Below are 23,375 nucleotides of genomic sequence, written 5' to 3'. Positions count from 1 at the left end.
TTATTTGAGGTTTAATGTTTGCTTCTGAGCGACCTAAGTGCTACCGAAGGTAGATAAGCTCTGGTCTTGATTTTGTCAGTTGAGATCTGGGTCCCAATTAGAGCAGACCCAAGAATACAGAAAAGAGGAAAAGTTCAATGTTCTCTAAGCGTTTACTCCCATTATAGCTGCACTGAGGTGGAGACTCTAATAATCTTCCATAATTTTTTCTTCATGGTACAATGACACAAGTTTATAAGAGCTGACTAATATCAATGTAACAGTTATTATTCGTAAGAGGAACTTATGGGCTTTTGAACTTAACTTTTAATACCACAAAACAAATATGAAAATTCACAATAAAATCTAAAGCACTAATAATCATGTGTTACTTTTCTTGTCACCTACACAACATATTTATACGTGGGCTACCTAGACTATATATTAAAATAAAGTATTCTGATAAGTACTGTCATACTAGGTCTATAGTGGAAACTCAACAATGATATTAATTGGGTAACATTTATGCAAGGATCTTAAAAGAAGGAAACCTGAACACTGATCAAAGAAGAGCATGCAAAAGAGATTATGAAAGCACATACATTTAAAAGGTAATTTGAAAACCATAATAATCCTTAAAATTATTTTTGAAATGTATTATATTCATAAATATTCACTTTTAACAGATGGAAATGTAAAATACCAAAATTCATAGCATAACCTCATAAAATACCTACCCAGCTGGGTTTTCTTTCACAATTTCAACCTTCTCTTTTGTCCCTTTTGTTGCTTTATTCTTTTATTAGGGATCTAAAAAACAGAAGCAGATTTTTAATAATCTATAATAAAATGAACCTAAGTCTTTAGAAACAAAACATAATTCATAGAGCAGTCCCATGCAATCTCAAGTAACCTGTAGACAATTCTTCTCACAAATACGTTTAAGAGTTCAAAATGTTACAGGTGTTTAACATGACCAAAATAATTTTATTATCCGAACTTCAATTTGCTCTAGTCTGTTTGTATTTTGTGTGATTTAAAAAAAACCTGTTTGTGTTGTCTTTCTGCTGAATTCTCTATCAAAGTAAAAGTAAATCAGAGAAAGGAGGTGACATTCGAAGAAGTGAACTTTGGGAGAATGAAAGCAGAGGGCTTTCTGATAAATGGGAGATTACTTTTCTTCTCTTTCTACCTACTGACATTCCTACCTCAGAAACTACTAGTGCACTCAGCAATCTGCCTTGAGGATGTCTTCAATTGGTTCTATATAGGCGTGCACCACTGCGCACAGTTCAGTACACTTTCTTAGCTAATTATTTTATCACTAGCTGATGGCATCTGTCTTGAACCCAAGATTTTTGCTTGTTTGTTTGTTCGTGTGTTTGTTTTGAGATAAGGTCTCACTGTGTAGCCCAGGATGTTCTGGAGTTCAATATGTAGCTTGAGATGGCCTTAAACTCCTGATTCTTCTCCCTCAAATCTCTGGAGTGATGGAGGTTGCAGGAATTCACTATCACGCCTAGGTTGTACAGGGTTTTAACATTTGGCTGTCCTTACTACAAACACACATTTGCTTCCTAGTAATAGCTAATTGTGGCATATCTTAATGAAGCAAAACTAGAATAGTGCTGTGAGTTCAAGGCCAGCCTGGTCTACAAAGTGAGTTCAGGATAGCCAAGGCTACACAGAGAAACCCTGTCTCAAAAAACAAACAAACAAACAAACAAACAAAATGCTAGAATAGTGGTCCAAACAGACAGATAATTCCTATGCTTGTTAAGAACGCTTTCTTGTTGCAAAATAAAGACACTGTTTAAAAAGCAGCTCAGCTGCTTAATTATCTTATGTTGCTTTGCAAAGCTAATGAGGCACTTATTGACTATCTAAATCAGTAACTAAAATGTAAGCAAGATCTCCTAAGTTGATAAGCTTTATCCTTCTTAGGGTAAATCTACTTATAGACTCATTCATTTTTCTACCATTTCGGTTTGCTTGCTTTTTGTCCACACTTTTCTGCTTTCAAATCTCTGCCTTTGAAACTAGCTTAAAGGTGATGAACATTTTTTGAAATGATGGTGAAACTGATGTGTTGCCACAGTTTTTTAGTCTCCTTTTTGTTTGACTTTGCTCTTGATATGCTGGGGAGGGCCTACTGTGTGCTGTTGGCATTTACCACGATGACCCTCTTTATCAGTGGTTCTCACCCTTCATAATGATGCAACCTTTTAACACAGTTAGTTCTTCATTTGTGGTGACCCCCAACCATAAAATTATTTTCGTTACTACTTCATAACTGTAATTTTGCTGCTGTTAGATTTGTAATGTAAATATCGGATATGCAGGATATCTAATATTTGTACCCGAAATAGTTGTTTGAACCTCCCCCAAAGGGTCGTGGACTCACAGGTTGAGAACCACTGCCCTAAATCCTCCTCCACCATCACCAATGCCCATTTCTTTTCTAGGTTGGTCTCCTTGCCTTCAGTCACTATAAATACCCATTTCTAGTCCTCTACTTCCACCTCCATTTTTAAAATTAGAGTCCTGCTGTGTTAGCCAGGCTGGGGACAGACTTGTGGTCCCAAGCAATGGATCTCCTCTCCCATTCCATGCTTCAAAGCAGGTGGAGTTACAGACATTCATTACTGCACATGGCTCTGCTGCCATTTGGTCAGCAGCTTCTCACATCTACATTATGAGAGCCTTTCAGATCTGTTCTTGCTTCCCGTTTCTCTTCACCCAATCTACTTGGCAAATTTGTAGCAATGAACACTCAATAGATGTAGATTTCTTTGGGAATATTTAAGGCAAGGACTTGCCCATATGGAATTTACAAATAAACATCTAAGCTTTAATCTCACAGGAGGGACTGAGGGTGGAACCCAGTGGTGGGAGCACTTGTCTAACATGTATGAGGACCTGGGTTGGATTCTCAGTGGAGTTCTATTTCACATTAGAGAAAGAAAGTAGGATAACTGCTGCTCAAAGCAATTGATGATATATTTTAAAATCGCCAGAAGAGGAGGTATCTCAATTATTTGGAAGAGTACTTGAATGCACTGCATTTGACCCTCAACACCATATAAAACTTAGGAAGTGGACTCAAGATCAAAAGTTCAAGATCATACTCAGCAAGAGGAGTTCAAGGCTATTCTGGGATGCACAAGGACTTGCAGAGAGGAGTGAATGCCTGACAGGTATGGGTAGGAGATAAAAGAGTCCTGGAGGTCAGAATAAACAGAATGCACTATACACCTGTATGAACTTGCCAATGATCAAATTTAATTTTAAAAATTAGACATTTTAAAAAGGAAAATAAGAAATTTCCATTGAGTACTTTATAGGAAAAAACCTCAGAATATGAAAGTCCCCAATACATAGAAATTACTAATATTTGAAGAAATGGAAACAATTACTACTTTTTGATCATTATATATTCTATATTTTTATCAAATGCTATTGTAACGTATAAATATGTACACATTTTATGTCTCAATAAAACATCTCATTCTTTGCAGTTTGATATTATCTCATTGTTTGATGTTGTTAAGAAACTTCTTTTTAAAAACTGTATCTTTCCTACACAACTTATTTAAAATATTTAAATAGTAGGTCCTGGGCTGGAGAGATGGCTCAGTGGTTAAGAGCACTGACTGCTCTTCCAGAGGTCCTGAGTTCAATTCCCAGCAACCACATGATGGCTCACAACCATCTATAATGTGATCTGATCATACTGTATATAATAAATAAAATCTTTTTTAAAAAAAAAGCCAATACAGCCCAGTTGTACCATAAAAAAAATAGTAGGCCCTCTGCTTGCATTTGTCTTTGATGCCTCCTCAGTATGTGGTACCAGAATCCATCACAGAAATAAGCAGGAAGTATTTATGCCTTAATAGATAGGTAGGTACCCAGAATTAATGACTTGGAATTTATGCCAACAATTGATCCATGATCTTGTAAGATATCCAAATATGATCACATATAATGTAACTAAAAATACAAATTATGCATTTATCTGGATCCTTTTCCAGACAAGACTTAATAGAAATTCCACCTGTTGAAAGTCAATGGAAGGTTTTCTATTTCCCTTTTGCTACACTCACATTTTAAAATAAATATATGTATGCAACAATCTCTCTATTCCTACAAAAACCAAGATAAGAATAATGATGCCCATTTCGTTTTCAATGGATGCTGTCATCCCTGTTACTATGTTTAAAGATGAGGATGGTATATGTTAACACACGCTCAAACGGAAATGAACTAGCACAGTATAAAAATCAATGAAATCAAATTCCCTCCCCCAGGAGATGCCAGATTTGATCCAACATAAAAATAAGAAAGCCTTAAGCAGAGAGAAGAATTTTTTAACAACAACAAATATATCTAACACGAAGAGAAATTCAGTATGGCTTCCTGTCATACTAGATCTAAACCAAATATTCTTTTTTCTTTTTTCTCTTTTAAATCCACTGTACTGGGAATCCACACCAGGGTGCTATGCATCAAACACTCTACCACTAAGCTACACCTCCAGCCCTCTTGGACCACAATATTTTTTTTTCTAATTTTGGTCCCATTAAGAGAAATATCTGGCTTTGACTCAAATATTGTCTTGGATAATAAGATGGATCGGGAATCCATATAACCAATAGTCCTAGCTCTTTATTCTTCAGTGCACTTGAAACCTTTTCAATCAGCACCCACACAGGCTTATTGAAATTACCGTGTTTAGCTGGAGATGCTTGAGATAGAGAGCAGAGGCAATACAATCAAGGTTGAATCTTTTAAAACAACGCATTTTATTATGATTACGGAGAGAAAAGAGGCACGCAAGCAAATTGGCAATATCACCTCACTTTCCATGGGGTGGAATGGTGCTTACAATCAGTAGTGCAGGTTGTTCGGGAGCAAGTCTTGACAGGGGTGTGTACTGCAGGGCTTGGTGGGGGAAGAGAGAGGGGGGCTACACAATGGATGAGAGTAGCCCTGTTGGAAGTCTGCGTAGGCAGGGGACATGCCCGGAGCTGTGAGCAAAGCCCATCTTGTGGCCACATGCTGACTAGGGCTGTTCAATTTACTGTGTGATCCCGAAATAAAATTCAGAAATACTGCACTGAAGAAATGGGTGTGGCTTGTCTTAATGTATGTAAAAATCAACACAAGAAATGGTTGATCTTTGAGAGCCTCTAATTAAACGGTGTAGGTTGCTTCCCGTACAACTTGATGCTAGGAAGGGGTTTGTTTTGCAGCGGGGAAGCCCTGTGACGCACTCCATTTACTTTGCAGAGCTCAATTATCAGCTAGCTATGCCCATGCTATGAAGTCTAGATACCATAGCTGTCATGCCACCGAAATGCTATTTCCAATTTCATGCTGACATTTACATCATATATGCAACTAAGTGTTCAGTGTGGAAATTCATGTCTAATAGTTCACCCTTCATGACATTCCTGAGCCAATAAACCTAAAGACACACTTGATAGGAACTTGGCACTGTCCCCAGGCCATGTCTTCCTTAATAGGCTGCCTGGAAGTAAGGGATTTTAGGACAAGAATAAAACGTCCTTAGGTGACCAGGAATGTTGGCTTCTCCACGAGAGGAACACTGTTTTGGTATTGGGAACTTAGAAAGTGAAATATCTTGTATAGTCCCAACTACCTCAGACCCAGGTCCTCTTACCTCCCCAGCTCCTAGAGCTGGTCGACTGTGGCGCATGCGCAGTGAACCACACCCGCTCCCCACGGATCCCTGCGCCTCTTTGCCCCGCTCTGGCAGCCACTCCAGATTACTCAGCAACGCCCCCCTCCACCATCACCTACCTCCGACTACAACCTCAGCAGCTCCAAGACCCCTTTACTGAGGTGCCAGTAGCCCCAGAGATGACACGAGCTGCCCTTTCTCCCTCTTCTCTCAGGCCCCCCACCTCCTGGCCTCCCGGGTCGGCCAGTCCTAGCCCCCTCCTTCTGCCCACGCACGGACACCTTACCCAACACAATGGGAAGGAGAAAGGACAGGGCTACAGATGCCAGGTGGATCAGCTAGTGTGCCTCTCGCCTGACTCCTCAGCGACCAGGTCGCAGCTTGTGCTGCCACCTCCTCTTCAATGGGGCAGCAAGTGCAGCTTGGACCTCGGTGGCCTGACAGCTGCCGCTCGCTCCCGCTGCTGCCGCGCAGCGTCTCGCGCCCGCGCCCGCGCCCGCCAGGGGAGGGGGCGGGGCCCGCGCCGCCTCCTCGTGCCCCCTTCTTGGGGCGGGGCGGGCAGGGGGCGACCCGCTAGAGCTGCCTCCCTCTGGCACCTTGTAAAGAGTGTTTCCTGGCTGGCTTGCTCTTCCCTCAAGCTCCTTGTCCAACCCGGATCTGATTAGAAGTCACAGTGACAATGGGCCATCAAATAATTGCTCTGGAGCTGGGCCTTGGTGGCGCACGCCTTTAATCCCAGCACTAGGAAGGCAGAGGCAGGCAGATTGCTGTGGGTTCGAGGCCAGCCTGGTCTACAAAGCGAGTCAAGGACAGCCAAGGCTACACAGAGAAACCCTGTCTCAAAAGACTAAAGAAAAAAAAATGCTCTGGAACCTTAGCTTCCTTTCTGTCTAGGGCCTAAAGTTTCAGGCAGAGCTAGCTATAGCCTTCTTTCCCGCAATGGCTCTTCTATTTACCTCACTTACCAGAGAAGCAAATCTCTTGTTTATCTTTGTATCTGCTTGCTCTGTTTTGGGTTTGGTCCAGGAGGTTAATACATACATCTTCTTGCTTCAACTAGTACAGGAAAGCACATGATTGTAGCGCATTAGTCGGCCCTGTTGGTGCCCCTTGTTCAGGAGAGTCTCGTGACTCTTCAAAAGGGAAGATTGACATCTGTAACTCAGTCAGAGAAAGCACAGAGTCCTTTACCCGTCCTCACCAATTACCATTCTAGAGAGTCACGGACATCAGTGTTCCAGGAGATGCTACTGGAGAAGTCAATGTTCCAGTTATGCCCAGCCACCAAGCTAGTTCCTCCTGACCTTCTGTGGCCCTCCGGCGTCTTCAGCTGGCTTGTGATTACCCCTACCCCTGTCCACCCTCACCATAACCAAAGGAAGGCAAATCTCTTGAAGTCATTTAGCTTGCACTCCGTCTATATCTCAATTACAGTCACGTCATAAGCTGCGCTGATTTCTGAACACCCGTGTGTGTATGGCACTGTCCCCTCCCACCATATGTTCCTCACACACGCACCCTCCTCCACCTATGGCATTCTCCCTCTACCTTTTTTTTTCACAAGGCAAAACAACCAGTCTCAGCAAGGCTCTGCTTAAACGCCACTTTTCAGGATGATCTTCTCCATAATCCCAGAATGAAGGCAGTGCCTCAGTTTATCTCTTAGAGCCTCTTTGTAGCTTTCTGTGCTTTTATTTCACATCACGATCACAGTTTACCCCACTGAATTATACAGTACTATGAGTTCAGATACTGTGTTTAAGTTCACAACTGTGTGGCCCACCAAATCTAGATGCATATTATGCACTAAGAAAGTATTTACTAAATATGAATGAATGAATGATGTATCGCCAATAAATGTTGATATTTTAAAAATAAGTGGATCTAATGGAACCCCTTGCATGGTTTAAACCCACCTCACTTCTCATACAAACACATTATAATATTCTCGAGATAACATCCTCCAGATTAATTTTTACTGGCTCTAATTTTCAATAAAGGAAAATACTGAGCATGAGCCTTCTACAGCTTGGGTATGGGTTGTTGTTGTTGTTGTTGAAGTTTGGTCCTCAGTGTGGTAGTATTATGGTGGTGGTTTATTTAAGAGATAGAGCCTGATGGAATATCATTGGGTCCCGAGGATCCCACCCTCAGGAATGGATTAATGGTGATCCTCACACAAAGTGGGTTTGGTCTCTCAGCAGTGAGCTCAATATCACAATAGTGAGATATTAAGAAGTAAGGACACATTATGTACTTGTCTCCAATATGTCTATTTTTGCTTCTCCATTATGTTGTTGCCCATCCTGGGACCTTTCATCACGGTACTGGTGGCACTCCGCTTGGATCCTCTAGCCTCTATAACCTTCCATCAAAACAAGCATCTTTACAGGTCCCACAGTCTCAGGTATTTTAGTATAGCAGTACAAAATGGAGTAAGGACTAAATATTTGTATGTATACATTTAATTTATATATGTGTAATATTTGTACATTTATACTTTGTTTACTATGTATTATTTTATATATACATTATAAAACACACACAAAAACACTCCAACATAGAAACTGTGAAAAAATGAAAGTAAATATGTTGCTGTTACAACACTGATTTTTCTGCACCCTAATGAAATGTTTTGTGAACAGCTCTAAATAAATGTCCTTAGTAGAGTCTCATCTTCCAGTATAATAATCTATCCTCGTTTGTTCTTTTCCCAAAGATTCTGGTTTTTGACAGTTTTAACAGTCTTCCCAAGCCTACATATAAGTGTTTAAGACTTTCCTGGATACCTAGTCCTGTAGTCAGGATCTCATGACTTCTAAAGACATTACACTGTTGGAGACTGTTGGAAACCCTAGGAGTAAGCAAAACCTTATGTTAATCCAGAGATTTCTAAATGCATATTCTATACTAAGAATATTTCTACAGCTCCTATAAGAAACAAATAAGTAAAATTTCATGACCTTAAACTAGACAGTGAATTCTTAGATATGATAAAAGTGACAAAATGAAAAAAATCTTTCTGATTCAAAAGACACCATCAAAGTTCTCTCTGATATAGATAGTCATCTCCACAGTACAGTGGTTGATCTGTACAAAGTTTCAATATTGGGTTTTCTGATTACTTCATATTACATCACATTGCTTCAATTTTCTAATTTGTAAGTGTGGGGAAAAGTAATATTGTGATAATCATGGGAACTTATCTGTATACAAAGCAGTATCTCGGACTTCAGTAAGTAATCAAGGCATATTAGTACTATCAACATCACAGAAATACATTGGACACTAAATTGCCCTGTGCTTTTGAAAAGATAAAACACTATCAAGGGTCTGGGGCATGAAAGAATGAGTGCCTGAGATCAGATCCCCAACACCTGTATAAAAGGCAGTGGAGGTCAGAAATAGGCATTTCCCTGTAATTCATTGACCAGTCTGTTAACTCCAGATTTAGTGAGAGACTCTGTCTCAAAAGACAGTGTGCAAAGCAACCAAGAAAGACACTTGAGGTCAACCTCTGGTCTTCACACACATATGTTGTCACACACTCACATGAACAGATGCCTGCATGATGTGCACATGCACGTGCACACACACTGATATTATATATATATAATATATATATATATAGTTTTTTAAATGGAATCTGCTGAGCATAGTGGCCCATGTCTTTAATCTTAGCATTTGGGAGGCAGGAACAGATGGATCTCTGTGCATTAGCGGTCATCCTGGCCAGTGTGTATGATGAGTTCAGCCCAACTAGGGTTACATAGGGAGATCCTGTCTCAAAACAAACAAAAGAACATGAAGTTTTCAAAATGAATAAAAATTAGCAGACAATCTGACTGTTCTTTTTCCAAAGCTGTACAAATTATTAGCAAATGTATGGAAAATTCTTGGCATCATAGATCATCAAAGAAATAATATTGAATTTACAATTACATCACATAAAAGGTCATATCAGGGGCTTGGAGAGATGGCTTAGTAGTGAGAACATTTGTTGCTCTTCCAGAGGATCCGGCTTTAGTTTTCAGCACCCACATGGAGGTTCAAAAGCGTCTGTAACTACAGTTCCAAGGTAGTGAGCGGCTTACAGAGTGCAATATATCTCCACAATGGAATATTATTAAGTCCCAAAGAAGAATAAAACGCTGACAAATGCTATAAATGTATGAACTTGCAAAGCACTCTACCAAGTGAAAGAAGTCAGTTACAAATATTTCATCTTACATGATCCATATGAAGTATGCACAATAAGAAAATGTATAGAAACAGAAATACCAACTACATAGTACTAAAGGGTAGATTGAAATATTGATGTTTAATGCTAATGTGTATGAAGATTCTTTTGAGACTGGTCCAACTCATTGTCATGGTGATTGCATTCTAAAACTCCTTTAATTGTATATAATATAAAATGCCAGCAATATGGTATGTGATATATAACTCCATAACGTTAAACCTAAAAGGCTAGGAAGAGAAAAAAAGATGTGGAAGAGGAACCTTTAACAAATTTAAAGAGCAAAATAAGTCTAAATAATATCCTAGAGACCTCTTTGAACTAAACATCCTCTCCCTTGAACTCTGCATAACATGAAAACAACGATTAAAACATCCTAAGAGACATATCAACCTATTCTAAAGTTATTCCCTTTCCCAAAGTATCAACATCCTCACTTGAATATAAACTTGAAAACTCTAATATACACCAAGGGAAATTTGAGCACAAGGATATATTTTTATGTAATTAATCATTGTCAGTTTTCTTCCAGTTGTCATAAAGATGTTGTGGTAGTACTTTAGATAGAAAAGGTATCTTTTAAAAGCGTTACGGGAGTGCATATGGATTATGTGATACGACTGACACCTGATACTTATTTAAAGCAAGATGGTGGGTGGTGGTGGAATGGGAGGCTTAGATAAAGCCAGACAGAACATGAACTGAAGCTGCATGATGGGCAATTACAATATTCACTATATAGTCTTTTCTTTTTTGTGTGTTTTAAAAGAAAAATAATAAAAAATATTATTATTTGTCCCATTCTACGCTTACATGAAATCTTCTTTTTTATCTAGTAGTTAATCATGGTTTATCTAAAGGATGGACATAAAATCCAAGTCTCATAAAAATGTAATTATTTATTCTAAGAGGATAAATTAGGCATGAACATAGTGAGATTGGTTAATGTGCTTCAGTTACCTTTAAGGTTTCTGGAGCCTGAAAATAAAGGACAATAGCTTAGATCTTGCCCATCACTACAGGACCTCTATCCTTTGAAGTCCTACTAAAGTAGAACGCTCATTTTCACCTTCTCTCTTTAGAACTCACTTCAGAAATTGCTGCTTTGTACATGCATGTTCAAGGTTATCTAATCTACTGATTTCTAAACTAATTGCACAACAAATTACATAAAGGACTTATCAAAACTTCAAATTCCTGTTCTGTGACCTGGAAATCCCTGTAGTAGGGCTCAGAGATCTCTATTTTTTAAAATAAGTTCTCTGGACAATTCTAATATGGCCCATGTACATGCATTTAGGAACTGCAGACTGCATGTCTCAGCTTTTTTTCAGAATCTCCTCTACAATTCATGGACTCTCAGCTTCTGAATAAAGGCTTCACAAGCAGCCCGTTCTATCATGTGGAGCATGCCCTTCACCAGAAAGCTCTTCTTATGAAACAATGGAATCTGGAACATCATATATATTTCTTTATTATTCATATTACATCTCAATTGCTATCCCATTCCTTGTATCCTCCCATTCTTCCCTCCCTCCCATTTTCCCCTTATTCCCCTCCCCTATGACTGTGACTAAGGGGGACCTCCTCCCCCTGTATATGCTCATAGGGTATCAAGTCTCTTCTTGGTAACCTGCTGTCCTTCCTCTGAGTGCCATCAGGTCTCCCCCTCCAGGGGACATGGTCAAATGTGGGGCACCAGAGTAAGTGAGAAAGTCATATCCCACTCTCCACTCAACTGTGAAAAGCGCCCTGTCCATCGGCTAGATCTGGGTAGGGGTTCAATGTTTACTGCACATATTGTCCTTGGCATGTGCCATAGTTTGAGCAGGACCCCTGGGCCTAGATCTGCCCGTCATATTGTTCTTCTTGTAGGTTTCTAGGACCCTTTGGATCCTTCTATTTCCCCATTCTCCCATGCTTCTCTCACCTAGAGTCCATTATTCATAATAGCCAGATCATGGAAACAGCCATGGTACATTTACACTATGGAATACTACACAGCTATGAAAAACAAGGAATTCCCGAAATTTGTGGACAAATGGATTGAACTAGAAATGATCATAATGAGTGAGCTAACCCAGAAGCAGAAAGAGTCAAATGGTATATACTCACTTATATCTGGACACTAGCCCAAGGAGCATGTCCCATGAATGTCTTCACTTACCAAGAATCTGGAACATCTTAACACCCACACATGCTGGTACTAGTTCTGACCTTAGATGTTGAACGTAGATTTGGTCTTGTTGAACTGTCTCCTGAGAGTGTACAAGCTTTTCCTTGGAATGGGGTAAGAAGCTTCTAAACAATATATGTTGCTTGCTAGCAAGTATGAATTTTAAAAGTAAATATATTCAACACATACACACTATTTAGTCATTTGGTTCACTAAAGCTTTTTGTTCACTAATTGCTCTTTCCCCAGATAGCCCCTTTTCTACTTTTATACCATGTTCAGTTTTCTTGCAAATGGCATCATTTTTCCTTATGGCTGAAAATAACAAATGTGTATATATATGGCACATTTTCCTATCCATTTGTCTATGAATGGACTGCTGGCTTCATGTCTTGACTAATACAAATAGACATGGATGAGCAAGCATCTCTGAAGCATAATGATTGAGATTCTTTCAGATGTATTCACAGGGTCATATGGTAGTTCGATTTTCAGGTTTTGAGGAAATGCCATCCTGATCACCACAGAGGCCACTCAATTTACTTTCTTACCAGCAGTATATAAAGATCCATGTCCTCAGCCCCATCCTTATGTCTACTGTCTATCACTTGTTTCCTGGATGGTAGCCCTACCGGACTAGTGAAAGATGGAATCTTATGGTAGTTTTAATTTGCATTTCCTTAATGGCCTAGGAGTCTGGGGAAAGGGGGAACTAGAGAGGGTAATGGGAAAAAGATAAGAGGAAACTGACATGATTTTTTTTACAAGTGAATCTAGATTTAAACACATCTGCACTTGCATGTGCATACATGCACACATGTACACACACACACACACACACACACACACACACACACACACACACACACCATGAAAGCTGAAATAACTGTGGGGAAGAATGACACCACTTGAAAGGGAAACCAGACGGGGGAAAAGGACTACAAATACTAACAAAGTGCATATACATCTATAAAAATGCTACAAGAAAAAACAACATTTTGTATGCTAACTAAAAAAATCAATAATAAAAAGGAAGTCATTGCATACTAGAATACTAATAATTTTTATTTTAAAATATACTATTTTTTCCTATGGTGCAAGACAGAATTACACTTTGTTTATTTTGATAATACTATAGACTTGTTGCCTTATAATTGTTCTAAATGCTGTAAAACATTGTCCAGATGAATGTGTATGTTATGTGTTGTTTGCATGAAAATTAATGTTTTTATAATTTGTGCCAATGAATGTGAAATATCCATAGCTTGCTCAACTTTTCTTAAAGCATTATTATCAAGCATATATTATTATATAAAAGGTCAGTTTATCTTTCTAGGGGTAGAAGGACATGCATTTAGTCCCAGTACTCAGGTGGCAGATGCAAGAAGACCTGTGAGTTTGAGCTCAGACTGGTCTACAGAGTTAAACCAGTGTCAAAAATTAAAGCCAATTTACCTTGATACTAAAGGAGTTAAAATAAAGTTTCATCTTAGAGAAATAAAATGGGTTCCCTAAATTTCATACATAGCCTGCAGGTTTGTTAACCTAAATGGAAATCTTCACAGTTTCAGCTCATTTACTACTTTAAGTAAATTGAAATTTTTTGTCTCAGTAACAATGGGGAAAAGATTCAGGTGCCTGTTATGGGACAGGAGAAGCAATGTTTACAATAATGCAATCCTTCCTCAACATAGTAGTAGACTTTCATGTATCCAGGTTGTTCTCACACACTTTTTACCTTCTTTTCCCTGGATTAAGCATCTAATAATTAATTAATGTTATTTCTATTGTTTATTTTATTATTGGTGTGTGTGTGTGTGTGTGTGTGTGTGTGTGTGTGTGTGTGTGTGTGTATCATGGAAAGTGGAGGGATCAAAGAACCACTTTTGGGGGTGGTTGCTGCCTTTCCTTATGGGTCTAGGTATTGAACTTAAGTCATCAAGCTTGCACAGCAATCACGCCAACTCAAACGCCTTGATGACTTATTTATTTTCTTTCCTTTCTCACCAAATACTCAATATCTTGCCATTGATCCTTCAAAACCATGATACCCAGACTTAAGTCAATGCAGACATGTTTGGGCCATATTTAATGTGTGAGCATTCGTTATGGAAAATGGTTACCTATTTTGTTCCATCTGTGATCACTGTACTTTTCAAAATAAGAATCAATTTTGACATAATAACTTGAATTAGGGAAAATGATTAGGCACTGCTGAAATGGCGAGTGCTTTCATGGAAATACACAACATGTTTTGAAAAATAAAATGTCCACTGCAGAAGTGACCTGCTTGCAAGATATACTAGTTCAAGCGTGGCACAAATATTTTGGGAGTAACCAACTACTATCTCATTGGATTTAAGCTCCACTTGATGAGATGAAACCCATGCCTAACTAACACTGATAAAATGGCAAGGAAACTGAGATTATATAGGTCACAGATCTAGGAGAAAACATACTACTATTATTCTGCTAAAGCAACATAGCAATAAATTAACTCCTGGTAACATGTCATTATACCCAGAATTACTCAGCTCTTGTCAGAGAAGTTTTTTCTTGCCAGAGATAGAAATTAACACAGAGACTCACAATTGGACAATGTATGGAAAGTGAGAGACTTTGGAGCATTTGGTCTAAATTGAAAGTCCTCATCAAAGCTCTACCATCAAGGTTCAGGTATCTATGCATAAGAGAGAAAAAAAGATTGCAAGATCTAAAGATTGTGATAATGTTTTCCAGATGCAACAGGACTGGTGTACATATGAACTCACAGAGACTATGACAGCATGCATAAGACCTGCACTGGTTCAAGCTACATGGGATCCCAGCACTGAGAAGGGGAAGTGGATCCAGGCTCTCACCCCTAACCAAGAAGCTATCTGTTATTGATATCCACTGATAAAGGAAAAATTCATTTTCTTTAGTGGAATCTCACTGGGTTTTAACTATGCTTCAGGCCAGGCCCCCATGCCCAGCAGTAGTTTGGCAACACAAAACAAGATCAGTGGTATTTTTGTAGACACTTTGTCTCCTCCTCCTCCTCCTCCTCCTCTTCTTCTGTCTTGTCTTATTGGTCTTTTGCTTGTCCATTTTGATTTATATTTTTATTGGATTTTATTGTTGTGTGTGTTTCTTATTTTTCATTGTTTGTTTGTTTACTTTTTAAAGAGAGAGTGAGAGAGAAAGTAACATAAAGCTGGGTGGGTAGGGAGATGAGGACAATTTGAGGTGAATTAGGCTGTGAAACTTGAGCAAAATATAGTGTATATAATTTTTCAATAAAATACTAGTTCTAGAGCATATAATGAGTATCCCACAAGTATGTGCATCTTCCATAAGTATCTGTCATTAGCATTCTAGATTTGTGGGCTTCATGTCCTTCTCTTCACTTATAAAGTATCAGATAACACAGTATTGAACATCATGAATTATATGCTAATTATATGTTATTAGAGCTGGTGATGGTGCCCAGTGTTAGTTCCTATCCCTTACTCTCACACTCTACTACTACGACAAGATACTGAACTACAAACCTATCTAGAAAAATAGTTCAGTGGGTGAGGACTTATATTTCATCTCCCAGATCTACGTAGTAGAAGAAGAGATCTGATTCTCCCCAAATTGCTCTCTGATCTCCACAAACACCACAAAGAATATCACAGAGAGAGGCGGGGGGGAGGGAGAGAGAGGGAGAGAGAGGGAGAACTAATAAATAGAAAACCCAATTTTTTAGCATATAGTATTAGCATGCTAGAACAAGTGTCAGGGATTTTAAATTTTTGTGATGTGAACCAGTGGGTTTTTTGAAGTTGTCAAAGACTTAACACAATTCAAGGAACCTTTATGGAAACAAAACATCCCACTTTTAGTGAGAATAGCAGGGCCCATAGCGTTTTTACATATCCTACGCCAGTAGTCTCTCTTTCCCTCTGTGGTAGCTTTGAAAGTTAACAGGTTGCAATCATAGCGACGGCAGAGCTCCTGAGTCAGAAGGCTAAGTAAGAACGAGGTTAGACCCTTTCAAAGCCTCATTCCTAGAGAAACATGGTTAGGAGACCTATCTGGACATTTCTTTAAAAGCCCTTCTAGCTGGAGAGATGGCTTGGAGGTTAAGAGCACTGACTGCTCTTCTAGGGGTCCTGAGTTCAATTCCCAGCAACCACATGATGGCTCACAACCATCTATAATATGATCTGGTGCCCTCTTCTGGCATGTAGGCATTAGTGAGGGTAGAATGCTGCATAAATAATAAATAAATGTTTTTTTAAGCCTTTCTCACAAAGCTTCTTTGTTAATCATCTGACTCTGAGCTTGCACATAGAAGAATATTCTTCCTCAAGGCTTTTGTGTAAAACAGGAAGTAGCAATTCTGTATCATTTCAGCTCTTTGTGACAATGACAGCAGTTGAGGAAAATGAGAAATTGACTATAAAACAGTAACAGGGAAGCTAAGGAATGAGGGACGTATGAAGGCAACATTGATCATTTCAACAGACATACAAACAACAGTTCACAAAAAAATCCAATACACTTTCATTGATTTTAAAACAACCGCCAGAAAATGACAAGAGGAATTCAATCAGATAAGGGCATCAACAAAATCTACATGGAGTATCATACTCAATAATAAGACTTAAAACGTTCTACCTAAATTCAGTAATAAAATACGAGGTTCACTATTGGTAATTAAGCTAGGGTGGCTGGCCTCTCAGCCCCAGGAATACCCCTGCCTCCACTTGTCCAATGCTGAAGTTATAAGTAAATACAATCATGCTTGGCTTTTTACATCATGCTGGGGGAACAAGCTCAGATCTTCATGTTTGAGTGGCAAATACTTATTTACTTATCTATTTACCTAGATCTGCTTTAATGGCTTTTGAAAAAATAAATTATGTCATTTTCTAACGTAATATAGGCATAGGTGGATTCCTGGGGCTCATAGGCAATCCATCCTAGCTTAAGCAACAAACGCCAGGTTCTACTGGTAAATCTTGTCTCCAAAACCAAACTGTGAGGTTGTTCTGGCTTCCACATTTGTGTGTGCTCACACATACAGACATGTGGGTATACACCTCTACACACATATGCACCTCCACACATGAGCAAACCCACACACACACACACACACACACACACACACACACATACAAAAAGCCATTAATGCCTATTAATGCTTAGAGCATTATATATATTATATGTAGTATTAAGCCATTAAGGCTAAAATAACTTTCTTTTAAATCTGTGAACACGGTCTTCAGAAGCATGCATAATACCTCATGGAAATGCACTGTTTCTCTACAGGGTTCACTTTATGTTTTCCTATGATCCCTGTTTCAACCTTTGTCTCCTTTCACCAAACTCCACATATCTTCTCTTTTATCTCCACTTCAATTGACATTGGCTCATACTTTATTTTGAAAATGTATCATTGCAGGAAACTTTATGTTCTTCTATGAACTCTTACAATCCTGTCTAGAAGTGGACCCATATTTGCCTTGACTTTCCCTTAAAAGTGACTAAGCTACATCATCTTGACATGCCAGTTTTTCAACCTGTGCTTTGTAGATTGTACTGCTTACTTCTCAAGGGCCTTGCTTTTTAATTGTTTTATTCTCTGCCTTTTGCATTAGTTTATGTTTCTATGAAATAATATCCATTAAGTAGAAAACATCTATTTCTCCTGGAGAAAAGTTTAAGTCTAGCCTCCCCCACCCTGACCCAGCAAGCATTGTTCTAGTCTCTGTGTTCTTTTCTTATTATAAAACTTTCCAATAAAATTGCCTCTTATTACAGTCTTTTTGTGTTTGTCTCTTCATTTCTCCCCGGTCTACTCTTTTCTGATTTCTACCTTGATTGCTTTAAGGACTATGTTTATGCTTTTCCTAGCGTGAAGAGGTTCAGTAGTCACTGGATTACTCTCATTTATTTTACTCTTCAATGACACTTCTTTGTTCTTCAAACATTCTCTTCTTAGTTTCTGTATGAGTCATCTCAAGCATCTATAAAACATACTGGAGACTGGTTGGCGTAATCAATAGGAATTTACTTCTTAGTTATGGAGGCTGGGAAGTTCCAGATCAAAGTATGAGAAGGCTCAGTTTTGTGTAAAGGCTCTTTTCCTGCTCGTAGATAGACAGATGCTTGGTTATCATACCCTTACATGGCAGGGAGAATTGAATAGGGTGTATGCTCAAAGACCTTAAATGCCAAAGCTGTTACCTTGTTTATGAATGTGTAAAACAAAGTGTGCTTGGAAGTCCATACTTGAAAGTAAGATGAGAATGTCAAAATAGGAAGGGTCTGTTCATGCAGTGCAATATAACATCATGCAACCCTGTCTCTCCTTGTCTTATTATAAGGTCAATAACCTTTCAGAATCAGCTCCATTCTTATAATTTCGTTTAACTTTATTTACCTCCAAACTCCCCGTTTTCAAATATAATCACATTGTGGATTGGAACTTATATCCATTAGCTTCCCATTTCTACCACAAAATACTTCAGATATTCAATCTATAAAGTTTATTTTCTCTCTTAGATTTTAGAGGTTTATATTTTAGCATGACATAGATAAACTCATGCTTTTGCGCCTCTGGCAAGGGAGCGCATCATGAAAGGACTGCACAGTGGGCAAAGATTCTTACCTCTTGTTAGTCAGGAAGCAAAAGAGAGTGGTCATGTAGAGTGTGGGGTCTAAAGTGTCCTTCAAGAGCATGACCTAAAGGCTCAAGTTTCTCCCATTAGACTCATCTCTTAAGGGTTCCATTACTTCCTGCTAATGCCATAGAAAGGAGAATACATTTTAAATAAATGGGTCTCTGAGGAACATTAAGGTCGACATTATAATAAGACTTCTACATATTGATTGCAGAGGTGGCAGCAAAATTCAGTCTGTAATGTCTTCTGTGACTCTATTGTCTTCTGGTTTCTTTTTCTAATAGAGCTTTTGTCTCTACCTCTTATTCCTTTTTTGCCATCTCATTTCCTTTTTAAAGAATTATCCAATTATTTTAATTTACTTAACCATAAGGCTGTGTGTGTGTGTATGTGTGTGTGTGTGTGTACACTGATAAGCATTCATTCTTTGCTCATATATTACATCCTGACCAATTTCCCTTCTCTCTTTCCAGTCCCTCCCCCACCAACTCTCCCCCCATCTACTCCTCCTCCATTTCTCTTCAGAAAAACGCAGGCTTTTTTTTTTTTTATATCAATCGAACATGGCATATCAAGATACAGTAGGGCTAGGTACCTCCCCTTGTATTAAGGCTGGACAAGGCAACAAAGTAGGAGGAAAAGGGTCCTGAACACAGGCCACAGAGTCAGAGACAGCCTCTGCTGCCACTGTTAGGAGTCTCACAAGAACACCAAGCTACACAGCCATAACATATTTGCAGAGGACCTAAGTCATCCCATTCAGGCTCCCTGGTTGTCAGTTCAGTCTCCTTAAGCCCTTATGAGCCCAGGTTAATTGATTTTGTGGATTTTACTATGGATTCCTTAACCCCTTTGACTCCTAAAAATTCTTCCTTTCCTCTTCCACAGGATTTTCTGAGCTCTGCCTAATGTTTGGCTGTGGGTCTCTGTATCTGTTTCCATTGGTTGCTGGATGATGCCTTGTTGATGACAGTTGGGCCAGGCACAAACCTATGAGTATAGCAAAATATTATTAGGAATCATTTCATTTACTTTTTTTTGCCAGTTGTGTTTTTCCAACAAATCATTTCAATTGTTTTGTGGAAAAATTAATGGAACTTGCCTCTGACCTTGCTATCACAGCTTGGAAACTTGTCTTCTTGATTTTCCTATTGCTTCCTCCTAACAGAATGAGGGTATTGTGGTGAGTGAGTGAGTGAGTGGGGGGGTATGAGGGGTGGGGTGTGTGTGTGTGTGTGTGTGTGTGTGTGTGTGTGTGTGTGTGTGTGTGTGATTAAATAATGTGACTTTCGTACTTAATCTTATTCCATCGTTTGCTGTCACACTTCAGATAAAATAAATCATGAACCATGACCTGAAAAGACCCTGTATGAACAGATCCCTTCTTATTTTGACATCATCATTCTGTGTACTCCCCCATCACATACTCTTCTCCATGTATACTTGTATTTTTTGTCACTTTTTCCTACAAGGCAAGCTCCTTAGTAGTTCAAGGTCTTTGCACATAAGGTTCTTTCCACTTCCGAAAACTATTCTGAGGATTTTCCTCAACTCAAAGTCCTTAGGGTTCAGCATACAGAATTTTCCCCCAATGGTCTGTTTTGTTGTAAGAAATAACTTCTTCCATTCCTATCTTCTATGACTTTCTGTCTTACTGTCTTGATTTTCTCCTCCATTAACATTGACAACTACAATGCTTCTTCTGTTAGTGTGTTTTATATCATTTAATGGCAATAGCCCTCACCAGACCACAAGGTCTTCATTTGTCTTTACTGCTGATTCCTCAGGCCCTTGTCTTACTCCTTCTATACAGCAAAACTTCAATAAATATGTTGAACAGAATATTTAAGTACCAGCATGAGAGAGTTCCTTACTAGATTTTTGGTGTGTAGATAAGCACAATGCATTAGGAGAAATAAAACAGTCTCTAATGCCAAACTCAGCCTTTTTTGTTTTGTTTTGTTCCAAGACAGGGTTTCTCTGTGTGGCCTTGGCTGTCCTGAACTTGCTTTGTAGACCAGGCTGGCCTCAAACTCACAGCGATCCACCTGCCTCTGCCTCCCAAGTGCTGGGATTAAAAAGTGTGCTACCACCTCCCGGCATCGAACTCAGCCTTTTGAACTCAGCCTCTTGACCCTTCCTGTCTTTAAGGTGACTCAACATTCTGTTTACTTGTGAACCTTTAAGATCTTTGGCCAAGATCCTTAGCCTGGGGTATATATAAGGGATCAAAGTGCTTAAAATTCTAAACAGTAATTATGCGTTTTCCAGGAACAATTTTACAGCATTCATCATTCTCAAAGAGCTTTATGACCCACAAAAAGTCAGGAATCACTCACTGGAGGGTCCTTCCCTGGGAATTAGACTAGCCAGAAGTTCTAAATTGCCCTAATTAAAATGAAACTGGAAAAATATTGAAGCCGTTCCATGCTTTTAATGACTCCAAGTTGCGTTAAAAATGTTATCATCCTGGTATATTCCTATTTAAAAGCAGCATTTGGCTTCATCTTGGGTGCAAATGGAGAGGCAGGATAACTCTGTACCTCATTATCCATGTAGATGCTATCACCTTTCTACACATGAGGCACAAACTGATAAGTAACATAATCTTAAAAGCACAAAGCACCACACTATAAACTACAAAAGTGTATTCAAACCATTATCAACACACCGAGGTATTAAAATCACACAAGGAAAAGACACAAACATGTCTGTTTACATTTCTGACATAACACATTCACAAGAAGAACATAGTTAGAGCAACTATTTCCTTAAGGACTCCCTTAGAGCTCTGGACAGACATTCTTGAGCCTCTTGTAGTTTGGAGGAAACCATTATAGTATTACCTTAAATCTTATCTAGTCCGCATTTGTCAACATTAATCAACATATATGACTGCCCATCACTACAGTGGCTGTTTATTCCCTCATTCTAGATTCTGACTAGATCTGTGCCAGTATCACAACAGTTATCAGCCTGTTATTTTCTGACTCCATACTCTCAGAGCTCTAGACTCTTATATTGATTGGTTAGATGAACTATCGTGTCATCAACAAAGAGAATAAATCAGCCATAGAAGGAGAACTGACTCAAATTAAATTGCAGTCATGCTGTATATTAGGTGGACACATGACTAGAAACCACCAACTTCTACTTTCTAGTCCTTGTGAGCACTTGAATTTGTGGGCATGGTTTGTAACCTAAAATCTAGGGAAAATACAAATCAGAAGACTGAAAGGGAACCAGATGCTTGAAGATCAAGAAGAAAAAGGAATAGGTGGGGTCCTTAAGAGAGGGTACTATAAAAATAAGTGATGGAAAGGCGTATTAAATGAAGCAGAGGTAATGGGTTAAGAGTGAGAGAGGAACAATTGGCCTTGGATAAAAGAGAATTTTTTCCCAGTATACTCTCAGTCTGTTACTCAGAGTCTGAAAAGGCATAAGCCCTCAACTTTATTCTGAAGGTTCCTGAAATAAACAATTAAGAATGACATTTCAATATAAATATGAAGCATCAGATGGTCATTTATTTATATTTATCACATTGACACATCTGTTACTATGTAACAGAACCTCTACATAATGTAACGTATTTATAAAATAAAGTATTTAATATGTACTCAAATGTTCTTTATGAACTGTGGTTAAATAACAAGATACAGCTTATACTCTGGCAAATTTCATATTATTCAACCTTCTCTGTTTACCTCTGAAAATGAAACTAGATTTTCTGTAAGTTTAATCTTATTTTAATAAAATTAAAAGTCTGCATAGACTCTTTCAAAAATGTAAGACCTGGTTAAAATAGTTCTTCCTTTTACAGATGGGAGGCTTCTGGAAGAGTAGGCATAAAAGGAAAAAACGAATAAACATCACTATATTCTCATCCATATATGTATGTATACTGTATATAGTAAATAAAATATTTATTTGTATTACTCAGTGTTCACTAGAGGAACAGAATGTGTGTGTGTGTGTGTTTGAGAGAGAGAGAGAGAGAGAGAGAGAGAGAGAGAGAGAGAGAGAGAGAGAGAGAGAGAGAGAGATTTATTAGATTAGCCTATACAAAATTGTTTGGCCAGTTTAACAATGGCTATATCTATTTTGCACACTGGAAAGCCTGAGAACCTGGTAGCTGCTCAATCTATGAGGTTGGATGCCTCAGCAGTCCCAGTTTGGTTCTGAAAGCCTAAAGGATTCATGCCATGCAGGGATACTGGGATTTGGTCCATGTTGGAAGGCCAAAGAAGCTAGGTTCCAGTGTCAACAAAGGATGGCAGCAGCAGTGTAGATGCATTTACCAATGAGGAGTGAAGGCAGGCAGGCAGGCAGAGCAGTCCTGGCCTCAGATCTATTTATATCAAGGCCAGCTCAGGATGGTGCCGCTCAATGGGTGGGTAGGTGTTCTCCCTGCCATTTAGTCCCTTTTGCAAAAACCCTTATGGGCTTGCTTACAGGCTTCTATATTCTTTGATTCCATAGCTAATCAACTTGACATTGGTTAACCATCATAATACAGCTCTCATTTTCAGATCTTAAAATTTTCTTTAAAGCCCAACAATAGAGGCAGGCAGTGGTGGCACATGCCTTTAGTACCAGAACTTGAGAGGCAGAGAGG

General features: G+C 38.8%; 1 protein-coding gene across 2 annotated transcripts in view; it reads right to left on the bottom strand.

The window, feature by feature from the left end:
• RAB9B (RAB9B, member RAS oncogene family) overlaps positions 1–23,375 on the bottom strand; it is a 53,476-nt gene that overhangs the window by 3,935 nt on the left and 26,166 nt on the right. The window contains exons 1-2 of one of the 2 annotated variants that reach the window (XM_084790557.1): positions 5,973–6,159; positions 717–789 (exon numbers count right to left, since the gene is read on the bottom strand). The gene's annotated coding sequence lies outside the window, so the exon portion shown is untranslated. Of the gene's footprint in view, positions 1–716; positions 790–5,972; positions 6,160–23,375 lie in introns of those variants that run through there. The other variant, XM_084790558.1, reaches the window with a different exon arrangement.

The sequence above is a fragment of the Acomys minous genome (genome assembly GCF_964271855.1).
Source record: "Acomys minous genome assembly, chromosome: 7".
Lineage (NCBI taxonomy): Eukaryota > Metazoa > Chordata > Mammalia > Rodentia > Muridae > Acomys > Acomys minous.
Note: the sequence above shows the minus strand (reverse complement) of the source record. Positions and strands in the feature narration are given on the sequence as shown.